The sequence below is a fragment of the Amphiura filiformis genome, chromosome 2, assembly GCF_039555335.1.
Source record: "Amphiura filiformis chromosome 2, Afil_fr2py, whole genome shotgun sequence".
In the NCBI taxonomy this organism is placed as follows: domain Eukaryota; kingdom Metazoa; phylum Echinodermata; class Ophiuroidea; order Amphilepidida; family Amphiuridae; genus Amphiura; species Amphiura filiformis.
This window is the reverse complement of record NC_092629.1, coordinates 80133524-80151970: the sequence shown is the minus strand read 5'-3', so window position 1 is coordinate 80151970 and position 18447 is coordinate 80133524. Positions and strand designations below refer to the sequence as shown.

Here is an 18447-nt window from a genome sequence, read left to right as displayed (position 1 = left end):
TAATAAGTAACGTACACTAATATAGGCTGATACCATTTCATGGTTCAGCAAAATATGGGGTCATTGCGTAAGAGCATGTGTTTTGGCATTCAGGTGCATATCAATTTGTAAGCGCTCTTTTATCACAGTTCATTGAATTTATAACCGCATGACAAAACAGGCGAAAATAGTAACTTTTTGCACAAAATTTGCAATTTAAAGAGAATTGGGCATTGCTTATTCTAGTGACGCTAGTGTATGGACAATATAAGTGTGCTTTTTCATTTAATGACATAAAATTTGACAAATGTTTTAAGGAACACTTGAGGCTTTGACTTTTAAACCTACATTTTGGTCAAAAAATGTGCTTGGATTAGTAGTTTTCAACAGATTATCCGCATTCGCCTCATAACATTGAATTGCGATATCTGTTGACCTTGTGACGAAAAGTGTTTTTAGGGGAAGTGTTAGCTTTCGTTTGATATAAAAAATTCTGATTGGATGAAGGGAACACTTGAGGTTTCGACAAAACCAATCAAAGAGGCCCATTTTTCAGCTAGAAGCTCCACAGCTCTCACATTGCTATGCACTCAACCGCGTAGTGTAATCAAAGACTGGTGGAGACATTCACTGCTTGGAAGCTCTTGGACGAAAATGTGTGCTCAGGTGTATCGAGGTGGAAACTGAACGCATGATGGTTTATAAGAGAAACGTTTTTGTATATAGAAACCTTTCCATATGAGAGCAAAATGTACAAACTATGGGGTCATTGGGTGAGAGACGAACCGTTTGGATCTAAATTAGGGGGCATTTGGTGAGAATAGGACCTTTTTTAAAATGGGGTCTGGGTGAGAGCAAAAAAAAAAGCCTCGAAAATTGAATTTAGATGACTCGTTGGTGTTCATATGTAAGTATATAGGGTCTTTGGGTGACAAATCGAAAGGAAAAATACTGGTCTTTGGGTGACAGAGCATATGCACATCAAAAAATATAGTTTCTTTGGGTGACAGCGGTGCTGAAAAAGGGGCTCTTAACAGGCCTACATACGCGTCACCTCCAAAGTGGGAGTGCCCCCCCCCCCGGATTTGGAGATATGTCCATTTCAGACCGTTGTTGACTACGTCAGTAAGGAAGAAAGTAAATTAGAATAATAGGCTGAGACCATTTCATGGTTCAGGAAAAATACATGTATGTGTTTGACTCCACGGTTAGCTCTGCCACAAAAACCATTTGGGGGGTGAATCCAAAAAATATTCGGGCCCTTCCCCCATCTGAAAAATTCCTGGCTTCGCTGCTGCTTGGTGGCAAAGCCCATGATTGAGGGAAATGCTCACTCCTTCGTAGCCGTCTAGCGTCTCTGGATCATTGTGTCCATTCCTCCTGACACCTTGATTTTATTGGACCAATCATTTTCGAATTTGGATATTTTTCCTAAAAACTTGCCACCCCGGGCCCCAACCCCCATCAGAACAAACCTTCACTGAAAACTACACAATTTCGGGCAAAACAAATTGCCGAATATTACACCCATGCCTCAACAGAAAAAGATCCTTCTATCAATTTTAAATTTGCGTTTTCTTTCATGTTCGATCACACCTTTCCATGAAAAAAAAGCTCACCCATAAAATTGTCTAATAATTGATCAGTCCTTTACTGTAGGCCGTATGCAGACTTTTTACTAGACGTATAATATTTGATGTAACATATCTCTACGTTATTTAATCTATTGGCATTCTATTTCCAGTAATGTTTAACAAATGTTTGATGACGTAAAAGCGATAATATATTTCTACCAGATATTATACGTAACATATTATCGATTTTACGTCATCAAACATTCGTTAGAACTTAAACATTACTGGAAATAGAATGGGACTAGATTAAATAACGTAGATACATCAAATATTATACGTCTAATACTCAGAGTCTGCATACTGCCTAAACACCAGTCACCATGAAAACAAACTCATAGATACATGCTCTTTTGTATTCTTATTCAATGTCATTTTATTTTTCTAACATGCAAAAACACACACAAAAGTAACTACTCCAAAATTGTAGTCAGTGTATAATTCAGACACAAAATACACAAGTTTGCCAAACCTAAAACAAGTGATACATTTTTATATTAAAAATGTTATTTTTTAAAATCAGGGTCAATAGGAAACTAGAAAATATGCACTTTCCGCTGATACAAAGATCTCCATTTTGATGAGTAGAAGTGGAGATGCCGTTGATTATACCATCCTTTTTAATTCACAGGACTAGAGGAACATTTTGACCACTTTCCGCTGGCGAAGTTACGTAATTAATCGAATTAATTACCATAGCAATAGGTGAAAACAATTTTGAACATATCGCGCTGCACTACAAGCAGGTTACACTCATCACTGAATACAATACTGGTCTTTCCAAAGATACTAATCTTACAGGTGCAAGTGATCAGCATGATGTGGTTCAATGCAGAGGTACCGTGTGAACGTATCAGTGCAGCGCGGTAATCCGATTATTACGTAACTTCACCAGCGTATACAATTTTTTACCCAACTTAACCCAGGGGCCTAACCAGCTTGGTTGATTGGTTTCTATCCTGAAAATATTCTTTGTGGTCTTGACTATATACTATTCTGCCAAAGTATAGACTTTTTAGCAGTGTGCACAACTGTTGCAATTTTCCTGTTTGCACTACCAGCAGACCATTTTAAAACTTCATAACTTCATGTCCAGGGTCATGAGAACACATTTAAAAACTTTCTTAGTACTAATATTGCTGGCAAAAAAACCCCCAAATAAACATTTGATTTTTGAAAACAAATTTTGAAAATGTTCGGAATTATTTTCAAAACTTCCAGTCAAAATCAATACATTTTGGCCAAAAAATGCACAAAATTAATAGAGTAACTCGGCAAGATTAAAAATAAAAATCTTTCGAAATGCAAAATCTAGGTCGGGCAACCTAAGACATGGTCACATCCGCAACTTTTGTCACATACGCAACACTAAAAAATTATGGCCAAAGAGGGCTAGCCATTTTTTAAAAATTTGATAGCGGGCCAAAGATGTACATTGTATTTCTAATTAAAGCTTTCGAAGATGTTAAATCTCAAAATAATAACAGAAATAGCATTTTTATTGGTTGCGGATGTGGCATACGTGGTGGGGTGGCCTCAAAATGAGCTCTTGTTTACATACATGCATGTTGTTATTGTCATGTCTGCATTATATCAAACATCAGTATATTTGTAGACTTTATAATTAATATTGTCCAGCATCCACTGTTACATACACTACAGGTACATGAATAACCTACAACACATCTATCTCTGCTAGACCTAATAAGTTCCTTGTATAGACCCTATCAAATAAACTCACCTGGAACGGTACTATAACAATTGAAATAGCAGACATGTTGGTGGACAGTTTTAAGTGACAGAGGGAAAGGTCTTCAGTTCGATTCCGCAACCATTCTTTAGAATTGCCCTATGGTTGACAGAATTTTATTTAAATGAGGACACAACGTAGTTATTTGAATTCTTCTACACGTTCCCTGTGAATTGAGCAATGCAATTGTTGCTAAAGCTCACTACCATTCGCAAGGTGCTGTGAACTGCATTTTTTTGCTGCTTCAACCAACAATACATAGTATACCCTTAAATGAAGCAACATAATTTGTGGAACTAATAATTAATACTAGCGAGCTGGTTCCACCAGTAACAAACTACATAATCATCTAGATTAATGTCATATAATCCCAGATTGCACTTATACATACATATATTGAGATCAACATATTCTCTTCTAAAACTTAATTCTGTTAACGTTTCTTTGTACTCAGTCTTGGGTTAAAAGTTTAACAGCAGGTGACTACTACCAGCTAGTCCTCTAAGCCTAATTGATAGGTATAGGCCTACTGTACATGTACATGTTTACATGTAGGTCCTACCAGCCATTTTGTTGACAAGTTGTCTATTTCTGTCAAATTTTAATTGCTTGCCTAGTTGAAGTGCCAACATGCTATATGGCACAGGTGTTTGCATTTACTTTACACATCGTCATCACTCATCACTACAGTATCATCATCTCGAGCCATCTCTTGCTTTAACTTGTTGATGCAGATGATTCCTTCCAGTACAAGTTCAAATTTCATCTGTAAAGAAATAAACCAAAATATAAATTAAAAATTTCATTTTTGAAAATCAGATTGTTCAAATTTAAATCCGATTTTTTTTATTTAGATCCGATTCTTTTTTATTTATATTGATTTGTTTAATTTTTTTTATTTCGAGAACTATACCCCATGACAGAGTCAAAAGAGACCAGTGAAAAGCTAGACATAATGCGCAATCCTATCAGGTATTTACAAATATTCGAAACATGTTTTTACATTTTCAAAGAAAATATTTGGTAAAATCATGGGAAAAACCTGTAGCATTCTACATCTTGAAGGTGAATTTTTAAAAAAAAAAAAAAATGACATCATAGAGGTATTTTAATTGTATCCAGAAGTTGTAGAAGCATTAGGGATGAGGTAAAACCATCAATTTAAGAAAGAAATTAACTTACATTTATGATTTATCAAAAAGTGTTTTTTGAAACAAGTCATGTGATTTAAATTGCGATTTGATTCAACATGATTTAAATCACGAAACCCGGAATGATTCCATGAAATTTGATTTTTTTTATGATTCTCAATTATCCAGTAGCTGAAATTTACATAGTAGTTGATTTACAGAGCTACAATTCAACTGTAAAGTAGGTAGCTGCAAGTGTAACTTGAAACAAGAATTGTCTTTAAAAAGGCATTAAAGACAAAGTTCACGGATCAGGTATACAGGCTGTATCAAAATGATTATGGACATGCGTTATGTGTCATAGGTCATATAACAGGGCGCATTATGTGTCATAGGTCACATAACAGGGCACGTGATGTGTCATAGGTCATATAACAGGGCGGGTTGTGTCATGTCATAGGTCACATATGATAGGTCACATAACTGAGCGCACAGAATTAAAGACACAGAATAGGGACTTGACCACCATATTAATACAGGCATGAATGGAGCAAAAATTGGGGGTATTCGGTTTCCCTCGGAATGCACTCGAGGCATTCGTTGTCATGCGAGTGCGACATGGATGAAGGGTGCATTTGAGAGACGCACTTGATGCGACCTGCACACGAGTACCAAGACGCTTCAGGTCAGGTGAGACGCCACATTGTTTTCGTTCGTCTCCGCGCACCGTCGGCAAGGACCCGAATACCCCCAATTTTCTCCCCCTAGCTGACGGAGCGATTGTATGTGGCGGTATAGGGAGTCCCGGTTCTCCTTCTCTAATTCTGTGGCCATAGGTCATATAACGGGGTGCGTTATGTGTCATAGTCATATAACGGGCACGTTATGTGTCATAGGTCACATAACGGGTACGTTATGTGTCATAGTTCACATAACAGGGCATGTTATGTGTCATAGGTCATATAACGGGCGCGTTATGTGTCATAGGTCATATATCGGGGTGCGTTATGTATCATAGGTCCATAACGGGGCATGTTATGCATCATAGGTCACATAACGGGGCGTGTTATGTGTCATAGGTCACATAACGGGGCGTTTATGTGTCATAGGTCATATAACAGGCGGGTTCTGTGTCATAGGTCACATAACGGGGCACGTTATGTGTAATAGGTCACATAACAGGGCGTGTTATGTGTCATATAGGTCACATAACGGAAGCGTTATTTGTCATAGGTCATATAACGGGGCGCGTTGTGTGTCATAGGTCATATAACGTGCCACGTTATGTGTCATCATAACTGTGCGCGTTATGTGTCATGTCATATAACGGGATGCGTTATGTGTCATAGGTCATATAACGGGGCGTCGTGTCATAGGTCATATAATGGGATGCTTTGTGTCACAGGTCACATAACATGGCGCATTATGTGTCATAGGTCACATAGCATGGCGCATTATGTGTCATAGGTCCACAGAGGAGAGAGAAAACAGAGCCCGTACCACCAGTCAAAGTCTCCGCATCGATAATGAGGGCCGATTGTTCCATGAAATGCGACAGGCGAGACTGCTACGCAATTACCGCATATTTTCATGGTCTATCGCATAATCGCGAAAGCACACAATGCTCTATCGTGTATACACGAAGGCACACATCGCTGGCGTTATTGTTTGACACAGCACGATCGAACAATCGGCCCTCATGAATATGCGAGAACTCAGCGCATACAACACACGGGGACTTTGACTGGTGGTACGCTCTCTGTTTTCTCTCTCCTCTGCATACATAACGGGGCACGTTGTGTCATAGGTCATATAACGGGGCACGTTATGTGTCGTAGGTCACATAACCGGGTGCATTATGTGTCATAGGTCACATAACAGGGCATGTTATGTGTCATAGGTCACATAACAGGGCATGTTATGTGTCATAGGGGCATGTTATGTGTCATAGGTCATACATCGGGGCACGTTATGTGACATAGGTCACATAACTGGGCGTGTTATGTGTCATAGGCCATACAATGGGGTGTGTTATGTGTCATAGGTCATATAACAGGGCACTTTATGTGTCATATGTTATATAATGGGTATGTTATGTGTCATATGTCATATAACAGGGTGCGTAATGTGTCATAGGTCATATAATGGGGCGTGTTATGTGTCAAAGGTCATATAACGGGGCGCGTTTTGTGTCATTGGTCATATAACGGGGCGTGTTATGTGTCATAGGTCACATAACCGGGCGCATTATGTGTCATAGGTCACATAACGGGGCACGTTATGTGTTATAGGTCATATAATGGGGCGCGTTACGTGTCACATAACGGTGAGCGTTATGGGTCATAGGTCACATAACGGGGGCGTTATGTGACATACGTTACATAACAGGCACATTATGTGTCATAGGTCATATAACGGGTGCGTTATGTGTCATAGGTCATATAACGAGGCATGTTATGTGTCATAGGTCACATAACAGGTGTGTTATGTGTCACAGGTCACATAACCGGGTGCATTATGTGTCATAGGTCACATAACGGGCGCGTTATGTGTCATTGGTCACATATCGGGGCATGTTATGTGTCAGAGGTCATATAACAGGGCGCGTTATGTGTCATAGGTCATATAACGGAACAACTATCATACTATAGCCTAACCTAACCAGGGGAAGATGAGAGAGTTTAATGTCCAAATTTGTCATTATATAGTACCCCAATTATTGACAGAAAATATAAGCAAACATTATGGGTAGATATGTATCAATTTCTATGAAACATGAAGGTTATGGTTAAATCATGTTCAAGAATATAAACTAATTTTTATTTGGCCCCACCTCACAGTGGCCCCGGCTTTTGGTAGTAAATTGGCTTAATGAAAAGTCCAGTGTATTTGTCCTATATGCCCAGCCTCATACACTGTACAGTCACATTGCTAGATTAAATGGGCTAAATTGTTCTTGACATGTGAGGCAGGATTAGAAAAGACATTCAAACGAGGGTATGAGATATTAGGAAATATTTCCTAGCCTCTTAACCACAGGGTTGGTGGGCTACAATAGCTATTCAAAGACACATGGTATATAAGGGATAAATTGTGCATAGGAGATGAGAGTGGAAGTGAAATTAGAAGTTCACTCCATGAACAAAAACAAGGTATAATTCTGGACCATTGTTTGAGGTATCAGTAATCATTCTGGACCATTTTGAGGTATACATTTATGAAGTCTATTTGCATTAGGCTGTATGACCTAATCCTTTTATCATCCAATAAAGCAGTTACGCATTGTACATACCGGACTTTTGATGTTCAGTTGAGTTCATCACTAAAACAGTAAACATTCTGATTTGTAAGCCAGTTGCTGCATTACTAAACAGTTCACTTCAAGTTGACATCACTGATATCACCTAGTGTGGAAATTCAAGAAATAAGATTTTACAAAATGGAGCAACCTTTTACAAGAACAAGCATTTATCCTCCAGGTTTCTGAAAAAGGGCTTCTCCGCTTCTCCATGCTGCACTTGCATGTAAAAGAATCCTAGCTCCAAAGTTACATGGGAGGTGGGTCTGATCAGTACCAAATTCAAAATGTATTTAAAGGGAGTCTCCGGCAATCACAACATTATTCCTTATATGTTAGAAAAATAATTATCAAGCACGAATCACATGGTTTTATTTAAAACAAACTCATAGTAGTGATAGGCTGTACAGCCCAAAAAGAAGGGTGATGTTTCAAAAAGCTTAGGGTACCAGCTGAATTGAAGCAGCTAATCCTCCTGAGCATTTTGACACCTTTTAAAAAAAATCCGTTGAAAAATGAGACAGTGCCGGCCAAAAAACGACGCATAAGGGGGATTTCTTGGGACCCCCCCCCTATTTTTCACTATTTTGACAATTATGGGCATTTTCTTTGCTGTTTGTTGGATTCTAATGATTATTTACATGATTTTGGGTCCCCTGGATATATTTATGCAATTTTTACCCAAATCGTATGTTTCGATGCAAGTTTAAGAGCTAATTTAGGATGTGAGGGTGCTATTCAGCCTAATAGCTGTTACGTATCCCCCCCTACTAAAATTTTATCATTTCTTATTATCAAATCAAAGTTACTGATAAATAACATCTTCTATCCAAATTTGAACTCTCAACTTAATATTTCACTTGTGCGTAGTACCCATTTGAAAATGTGTAGAGACGCTCCCATTGACTTACATGTGATACAAAGTTCGTTGACCCATGTATAATGCTATGGGCATGTTACCCCTACAGGTATTAAAAATTAGTGCCACTGCCACACCAAATGTGATAAATGGCTGAAAATTTCAGAATATGGATGATTGATGATTATCTCTAGTATGATTAACTTAAAAATCAAAAATAGTTGCGAAATGGGTCGCTAAAAGGTAAAGCGCCCTAACGGCCTAATTTTACCCAAAAAAGTTAATTTTAAAGACACTAAAAAGTTTCATTTGACACAAAGTGCATAAATGACCTTCCTGGACCTAAAACTATGTAAGCAGATACCAAAAATGTATTACATAATCCTTAATGTGATAAAATTCCCTTAAAACTAGAAAATAAGTGACAAATCTGCCCCCCCTTGTGTGTCGTTATTTGGCCGGCACTGTCTCAATTTTGGCCGATTTCAATGAAATTGGTGTCAAATTACTCAGAACACCAAGCTGCATCAAATAAGCTGGTACCCTAAGCTGTTTGCAACTACACCCTTATACAGCCTATCACTACTCATAGTGACTATAAAAGGAATAAAACATCCGTTTCTCAACACGCGATATTCAAAATTCCCAGGCGCCGAGTGCAATGATGTCCCAGTAATACAATGAAGGCTGACGACAATTGAACACAAATAACCATTACGTCATTGCACTTAGACAATTTCGGCGCGGGAATTTTGAATATCGCGTGTTGAGAGCCGACTGTTTTTATTCGTGTTTATGGTCAATATGAGTTTGGTTTAAATAAAACAATGTGATTTGTGCTTGATAATTACTTTTCTAACATATGAGGCACAATGTTATGATTGCCGGAGTCTCCCTTTAATAGAGGTTATCTGTGTTCTATAAGCTGCATATCCTACATTGACTCCTATACCTTGTTTAGGACTTTCAAAAGAAGTACCTGCATGTGCAACCGTGACTATTTCAAAATAGCCCGCCAAAGTCATGCAGGTAACTCCGAGGTTGTGCATTGAATTAGTTTGAATGAGGAATACTAAGGGAACCAGTGCCTTTTGTTAGAAGTCACGAAAGTGGATAACTTCTATTATCTGGCTATTTATTTGCACGCTTAAAGTAAACCGCGCAGTGAGCACCCTTTGGATAAGTGCTGCAAATTTCTTCATGCACACATTGTGTACATCCCAGCTGCGCGATGCTTGGTGCAATAATAGATCAATGTAATACGAACAGCAAGCTAAATACACACATTGTAAGCGCTGCATGGAGTGAAATCACAATTTTCTTCATATTACCTCAATTGTTTAGCTCAAAATTAAAAGGGGGCAATGTGATTATTGTGATAAGTGAAAACTAACATTTAGGAATCTATTTTATAAAAATCACACATTATGGCTTTAGTCCAGTGCTAGCACTCACTTTATCTGACCCATATAATGTTTCGTCCGACTCCAGTGCTGGTCGAGATTTGCTGTGAACATACCAGGTTGGATGATTTGTGTCGGTAAAGAGAATCATTGAAGCACTTTTTCACCAGTTATCAAGAGCTGTGTAGGCTAGCTGTGTTGTGCCATGCAAAACCAGACCGAATTGAGAAACAAATCCCTGAGAAAAAAAACCAAATTGCATATGTATAACAGAATAATCATTTTATAAGAGTTGGAAAGAATAACTTTTTCATACTAAGTAAATCCCTATAATCTAAGTATTCTTCTTCCTGGTCCTGGTAAATGTGTGTACGTGTGGTAGAGTTTGAAAAACACTGAGGGTGTCCCTATGAACTATGTTACAATATTGCTTTACCTTTTAAATTGACAAATCTCAATAAGCGCCAAATCAAAAACGGGCCAACATTTTAGGTGTTATGATAAAAAGCATATATAGTGAGAACCAATCAGAGCAAGCATTAGTAAATTACTAGCTGTGCATAAATATGGTATAATTGCACTGGCGCGCAGTGTTTTCGGACGCGTTTATTTTCTTTCGGGTGGATGCATTTATATTTGTTTGCATTTTCCAACATTTTTACTGACAATTTTGTTATAAGAATTGCAAAAATCACAGGTTTTTTTAAGCCGTGTATGAAATAGGTTAATAAATACTTATCACGTGTTACTCGAGAAATTGTAAAAAATAATGCACTTGTACTGAGATGTTGATGCGTCTAATGCACTCCCCCTTTGGGGCTCGTGCATTAGACGCATCAACATCTCTGTACGCGACTACGCGTGCATTATTTTGTACAATTTCACTCCCAACAAGTGATAGTCCCTGGGATTAAGTCCCGGGGGCACTTCCATGACAGATATGCATCATGTGCCTCGGGATAGACCCCCTTTTTCAAACCGACTTGTACCCAATGACCCCCTTTTTTGTGTTATGGTCCTACCTAGTACCCAATGACCCCCTTTAAAAAAATGCATGTACTCAATGACACCCTTTTTCTATTTCCTGCTATACCCAATGACCCCCTTTTAATTCCCAAATTTAGGTGGTATTTGTGTTCTCCTCCAGAAATAATGAGATTTCTCACATTTCCAAGGTGGCCAAGTTGTTTTTACGCAGTTTGGCACTTATTTATGTGTACTTAATGATACTCTTTTGGCAATCCTGTACTCAATGACTCCCATTTTACTTTTTGTTACCCCAATGACCATCCTTTTTTCTATGTTTCATACCGAATGACCCCATTTTTATTCAGGTTGTGTACTGAATGACCCCATATTTTTGTAATTGTACATTTGACCTGAATGCCCCCTACTTTTAACATGGTCGAGGCACATCCTGCCATTTCAGATAGGGAGTGCCTCCCCCGGGGATTAAGTCCCACTTTTGTCACTGATCTACATACTATATAGATAATGGGGTTCAGAGCTGTTCAGACATCTATTTTAAGAGTTACAAGTATATATATACAATCACGGTACATCATTTTGTCTCCTACAGTTTGTCCACTCTGAAGTACAAAGTGCCAACGTACGCGTATGCCATGCGTTAACAGTGCGTATATAGTGCTGCGTCTCTGCTGCAGGTATGCGTGCCTTCAAAGTCGGCAAAATGTGTGCGCCCGCGTCGGTACTTTGTACTTCAGAGTAGACTGACTATAAAAGGTGAAGGAAGTGTTTGATATTCACATAGAAGTATAGTGATGTTACACATTACGTTTTGTAACCTGGAGAGATTTGATAATGTCCAACCTCCTTTTCAACCAAATCGATGGTAACACTTGTAGTGAGGGATCAACATTTAATCATAAATTGCCTCAGGCAAAACTCACATCCTGGGAACTAAATACCACACAAGGTCATTTTTATGTAACTCATTGACCCATGTGTGCCATACTGCCTTTAGCTATAATGACAGCCATGGTGATGTGGTCAACTCATTGACAGATACCAACCTCAGGAGGGAATTCATTTTTTGATCATTCCAGGATTTGAAAATGACCCCCATTTCACGGGGAATCGAGGACATTTGCAGCAATTTTACCCCCTATTTTGCGCGAAATCAAGGAAAATTTGCCCCAAATACCTCCCCTATTTTTATCATTTTGAGGACGCATTTTCATTTCACCCCCTTAGCACGAGGAATCGAGGACATTTTTTCGAAATAAATACCCCTATTTTTACCATTTAAGGACGCTTTTTAATTTTTACCCCTATTTCACGGGGAAATAAGGACAATAACGAAAACTGTAGCGGTAAAACACGGACGAAAGTCCTAGAAATATACCCTATTTTTCATTTCAAGGACAATTTTGCTCCAAAACACCCCTAATTTGGACAATCGCGAACAATTTTGTCCTCGAAAATTCCGCGGACATTTCTTGAAAAGTACCCCTAATTGGAACCATCATGCGTACACATTGTCAGTGAAGACTGAACCCACCGGGGCCCTCATCTTGTCTAAAATCGACTATGGCAATGGACTAGCTCCTATAGGGTCAAACAAAACTGACATTCAGTGTATTCAACGCATCCAGAACTGGGCTGCGAAGATGATATGTCAAGTCCGTAAACATAAACATGCAAGATCATGCCACTCCATATTAAGGTTGCCTGTGGAAAAAAGAATTTGTACAAATTCTTTTTCCCACAGGCAACTTTAAGACACATTTGTATAATTCTTTCTAATTGCTCTGTTGCTCTATATATATTTTGCTTGTGTATTTTGGCCTTTTGCCACCAGGTTTTGCCACCTTTAATATTGTGTGCACTGTGCAGCGCTACGCTCTTAATGTAGCAGCTAAATATGTATGTATGTATGTAGGTAGGTAGTGAAACATAATGAGGATTAATTACCATAGCAAAGTTACACTATTTTTGAATATGTAGCAATAGGTGCACAATTTTTTATATATCGCGCTGCACTAGTACGCTCATGCGGTACGTACCACTGCAACTGCATTGAACCGCAGCTGGCAAAGAGAACATAAATCATATGCTTTGAATGGGGTGGGGGCTCAGCCCCTGAATATTAATTTTGGTGTGGGAGCCTGAATACCTTTCAGCCCCCAATAAACCTAGGTGGAGTTAACAAATTGTGATAAAATAGAGGGAAGAGTGTTTGTGACCTATATTTTGCAAAATTTTCTGACTCCGGGGTGGAAAACCCCGTCTGCCACCGCAGGGTGGCCCACTAAAAAGTTTTAAATTTTCAGCTCCCCAAATGTAAAAAATCTTTCTAAGCCAATGCAAATGTTGATTTACCTTGTTTTGCAGATGCAATCAAAATTCAGTACCTCTTGTCGCTGTCATAATTCCCATTCAAAAAATTGGTGGACCAGTACAATGGATTTTTGTCAGCCATTCTAAGTGTAAAGCAAACATAATGTAAAACATACAAAATAAATAAAAGCATATTACTATTGTATCATGGGCTGGACAATGGTCTATCTTTAGAACTCAGCAAGAAAAGTAGTGCTATTTTTATTAATTCAAATTAATCAATTAATTGAGATCCCATGGTGGATGCCATTCCTGCTAGACAGGGAGTGGGGAAGATATTTGGAGAGTTTTAATATGTTACGATGTTACATTAGGAGTTACAGAAAGTTACAGTTTTTTCATTTTTTTGAATTTTGACCAATTTCACCAAAAATATGTGTACATCCATATCAAAACGATGCACTTGTCGGCTGCTACATGTGTCTCATTTCACATAATAGCTAGGAATAAATACCAGACTCATCTCAAGTGGACGTCACTTCAAAACATCCCCAGGTCACATAGTTTAGGAACATGTTCTCTGTATTCCTAAATCAAGTGACTTTGGTATGATTTGAGGTGACCTCCACTTGAGATGAGTCTGGTATTTATTCCTAACTAGTATGTAAAATGAGACACATGTAGCAGCCGACAAGTGCATCGTTTTGATATGGAAGTACACATATTTGAAATTTGGGCCAAAATCTGGCTTTTTAATGATTTTTTTGAAAAATCAGCATTTGTTGACCATTTTGGTGCAAATTTCTCAAAGTTGGTCGAAATTCAAAAAATGAAAAAACCGGTCCTAGATATTTTGATCTAGTTTTTAAAAATTAATAATAAAAAAATTTGGCCCAAGAATTTTTTTGTTACGGTGCACGAAAAAGAAGTGGGCCAAAAACCGTTATTTTTGGGATTTTGGACCAAAAATGGCATTTTGACCAAAATTTGACCTCACAGATGAACTTATCAAGTCTTTGCCATTCTAAATATGTATACTTTTATATACTTTAGACCAACAGTTTAGAAGTTATGAGGCCCGAAAGTTTCCATAATTCCAGGGTTCAGACCAACCTTAACTTGAAAGTTACGTGTGGTGAGTTGTCAGCAGCAGACTCAGAGTACTGAGTAGGGACAGGCTTTTATTTGATTGTAGGCTATGTATTGAAAATTGATCAAAAAGGAAAGGATATTTTATGATCTGATTTTGGCAACTCACCATATTTGACCTCTCAAAAGGACCTACTCCCACTTCAAAAATACAGAAGTTCACTAATGGGAACATGCCCCATGAAAGCCTTTCCAACATGGGGGGACCTGAGCCATCATCCATGGACCAAAGTTCTGCGTAACTTGATGGGCGTGCAGGGAGTGTAGACCCTGGAGGAGGGGGGGGGGGTGGTTGTGGGTCCCATACAGCACTTCGATACTTTTAAACATGCTCACAGTTGACAGGAGTTCAATTTAAACAGTTTGACACACATGTTTGTAACATAAATGTGTGTCAATCAAACCATGAAGTTATTTCATCCTGACAACTTTGTGCATGAATTTAAACAATCATCATTGCAGTATGACCATATGATCAAGATTGTGCACATTGTAAAGTTTTTGAGCTTGGCAATCCGGGGGGGAGGCACTCCCACTTTGGAGGTGACGCGTATGTAGGGCTGTTAAGATCCCTTTTCAGCGTTGCTGTCACCCAAAGACCCCATATCTTTTTACTAACAAATGCTCTGTCACCCGAAGACAGCCTATTTTTGCATTTGATCTGTCAAATAAAGACCCTTAAGTTCAATTGAACAGCAGCTTTCATTTATAACTGATAAAATTTTATTACTTTTTTTGAAAAAAAAAAATTTGAAGCCATTTAGATTTAGAACTAGAAATTTGATGTTTGAGGTTTCTGTGGCGCTGTTTCGAGCGGCTCTAACACAAAAGTTCCATTTAAAAATTGTTCTCACCCAATGACCCAATATTTTTACATTTTGCTCTCACCGAATGCCAAAAATCATGCTCTCACCCAATGACCTCATAATTTTTTTAATTTTGCTCTCATCGAATGCCCCTTACTGCAAATGTGCCAGCCCTACACCTATATCCATTTTATATATCGAAATTCCCCCCCCCTCCGGGTTTCAATCAAAGTTGTAACGGTTGTAAACATGTGTCAATGTTACAACCGTTTATGATCTCCCAAGTCCTGGAAGGATAAAAAGTACCAGTACGGTAGGCCTACTGAGTTTAGTCTCAAGTAATGGTGCACCGTATTTGTTTCATTAATCACCCATGCCCCTATAAGCGCCCAGCAAGTGATTTTCCAACAGTTCTGTTATAACTGTCTATTCAAATCTGAATGATTATGATGGATGAATATTTTGGGCCTTTGTAGTTTGTACATGTATGTAATACAGGCAAAAACAATAGTAAAAAATAAGCGCCCACCCAAAATGACTTTGTTTTAAGTGCTCTTGGCGGTAAATGGAATAAATACGGTACAGTATATCAACTTATCAAACAAGTAAAATCTTTCGGGCAATGTGTGTAAGTTACAACCGCTAATTTTAAGGACCTCTGTAGAAATTTTTCTGAAAATTGAGGTACAACGATGAAACTTGCCTAGCATCAAAGGATTAACATTGACCATAATAAACCAATGGAATTGTTTTTTTGGTTTTTTGGTTTTTTTTATCACTTTTTTTAGAAGAAACCTTTATACTGCTGTCTGAGAATTATAAAAAACAACAGTAATAGTATGTCTTATAATTGCAAGATGTTTGCACCACAAATTTTTGTTCATCAAGGAACTCTTGATACACCAGCAACTTTGGGTAGCAATGCACATGCATACGGCGCAACTGCAACATTTTCAGAATTGTGTTGATTGTGTTTGTGCAATAACATTGTGTTTGAATTTTTTCCGGGGGGTTGAGCGGGCAAAGTGAATTATTTTTTGGGGGGGGGGGGAAAACCAACAAGTTTTGTACAAAATTACAGCAAAAAGGTGACATTTTTGTAATTTTGGCTTTTTACTGGGGGGGGGGGGGCAACCGGGGTGGGGTTGGGGGTTGTCAAGAGTTTTGCTTGTAGGCCTACCGTATGAGAGACGACAGGCAAGACTAATATTTTGCGTAGTGGATGCCGGCGCACACTACGATAAAAATATTGGACCTGCCTGTCGTCTATAGGTAGAGGATAGTAAAAACAAAAATTCCTATCATTTGTTCTCATTCTTAAAATTCCTATCATTTCTTCTCATTCTTAAAACTAACAGCCATGAAAACTCCCCTTATATTCTAAAATGAACAAATTCAGTTGCGTATCTCTCAACAAACGTGTTGCGTAACGATGCATGTACGCGCACCATATCCTCTACCGTGTTTTAGACGACACACAGGAACTCAATGTCAATGAAATGCAGTGCTTAAAGTCTTATTCAGATACCTTTGACAAATTAAGCGTACTGCTAGCCGTCCAGCGCATATTATTTGCACAAGGTCCAATGCACACGCTTGACGTCGCGCGCGTATACGCGATGGTTAAGCTGTCAAATGAAATCTGATTAAGCCTTTACAAGCTAAACCACAGCCACTGACTAAGATCAGAATTAACAATTTTATATCTAGGCCTACCGCCGCTACCGGTATGCCTTTGCAGAAACTATACGCCTAATCTAGTCCGTTATATAAGACATAGAGTTGCAGCTAAATTATAGGCCTACGCCTATTATCTAAGTATTCAATTCTTGGCCAAGCTGGAACATAGTGCGCTAAGTGAGGTACAGTAGAAAGCATGCACTTGCTTGTGTTACATGATTGCGTACAGTACACAATTAGTACGCTACATGGATGCAACAGGTATGTTCGAGCTTGGCCAAGAATTACTTTTTATAGTATATACTGTAACACTAACAGACTTATTATTTATAGGGAAAATAATATGTTATAGTTTCTTGAAACTGAGATTACGTACGGTACCGTGTGGCGCAATTTTTGTGGTGGAATAGCACAAATGATAGCGCGATTGATTGGGCACGCATAGGTTACTGTTGCATTACTGTAAGCATTGTATGCCTGACAGTCACAATTGTCATGACATGTCATGGTTGTCATTGCATTATCAATATCATTGCGTGCCAAATGGTGCCAGGCAGGATGGGGAAACTTTTATAGTTTTTAGCTAGCTTGCAAAATGCCGAGACAAAATGTTTTAAAACATACATGCACATTGCACAGGCTGCAAAGCCTGCAACTGAATACCGATTAAAGTTTTTATTTTCATCAAGACCTTGCAAATGATCCACAGTTATACATGAGAAGATTAAGCTTAGTATACCAATACAACATCATCATGCAGTTGTACACGGTAAACCTGTACATTCATGCCATAAGGCAAAATAAAAAAAATAAACATGTTTCACGTCCCTCCCGCTTCCTTTTTGAGGTTTCCTCAAATATATTTTTATTTTTTGAAATTCAGTTATAACTTTTCAAAAAATATGTCTAGGAAGTTGGAATGCTTTCTATGGCCTTGTTAAGATATGAGAAACATTTTAGGAAGGTTTTGTGATCATTGGAGGGGGTGTAACTCTCAGAACAACAAATAAAAAAGGGCGCGTTTCTTTTTCCAGGCATTTATTGTATACGCTAAAACAGCTCTAAGTATGGGTATTTACACCAATTTTGCGATAAAAAATAGAAAATAAAAAGCCCCCTCCTCCTCCTTATTTTCGAAAACCCGGACGTGAAACATGTTTTATTTTTTACTTGGCCTAATAAAGAAAATTTAAGCTTACCTGAATTGCAATGTAATTCATGAATTGTAACATCATTCAAGCACCTCGTCTATCGGTACATTACGAATTAGATCGATTGAAGACCTTCCTAAACATGTAAACTGTCATGACGATTCATTTTCCACGAACCACGGACGCGGGTTTTTGTCGAAATTGAAACACCAGATAAAATCAGTAGGGCAGCTACACAGCTCAGAGAAAATAAAGGTAGAGAAGCGACACTCTCTGCAAACTGCCTATACCGTGCTATACAGCGGTTGAAG

At 38.4% G+C, this 18447-nt stretch overlaps 1 protein-coding gene and 1 long non-coding RNA gene across 2 annotated transcripts in view; one reads left to right on the top strand and one right to left on the bottom strand.

Annotated features, from left to right (window-relative positions):
- Positions 1–18447, top strand: part of LOC140146671 (transient receptor potential cation channel subfamily M member 1-like) — a 112717-nt gene that overhangs the window by 64387 nt on the left and 29883 nt on the right. The window lies entirely within an intron of this gene.
- On the bottom strand, positions 3846–18369 carry LOC140146670 (uncharacterized). The gene is made up of 5 exons (XR_011858283.1): positions 18185–18369; positions 13393–13493; positions 10103–10288; positions 7783–7894; positions 3846–4126 (listed from the first exon to the last, which is right to left on the bottom strand). It is a non-coding gene; the product is annotated as an uncharacterized lncRNA (long non-coding RNA).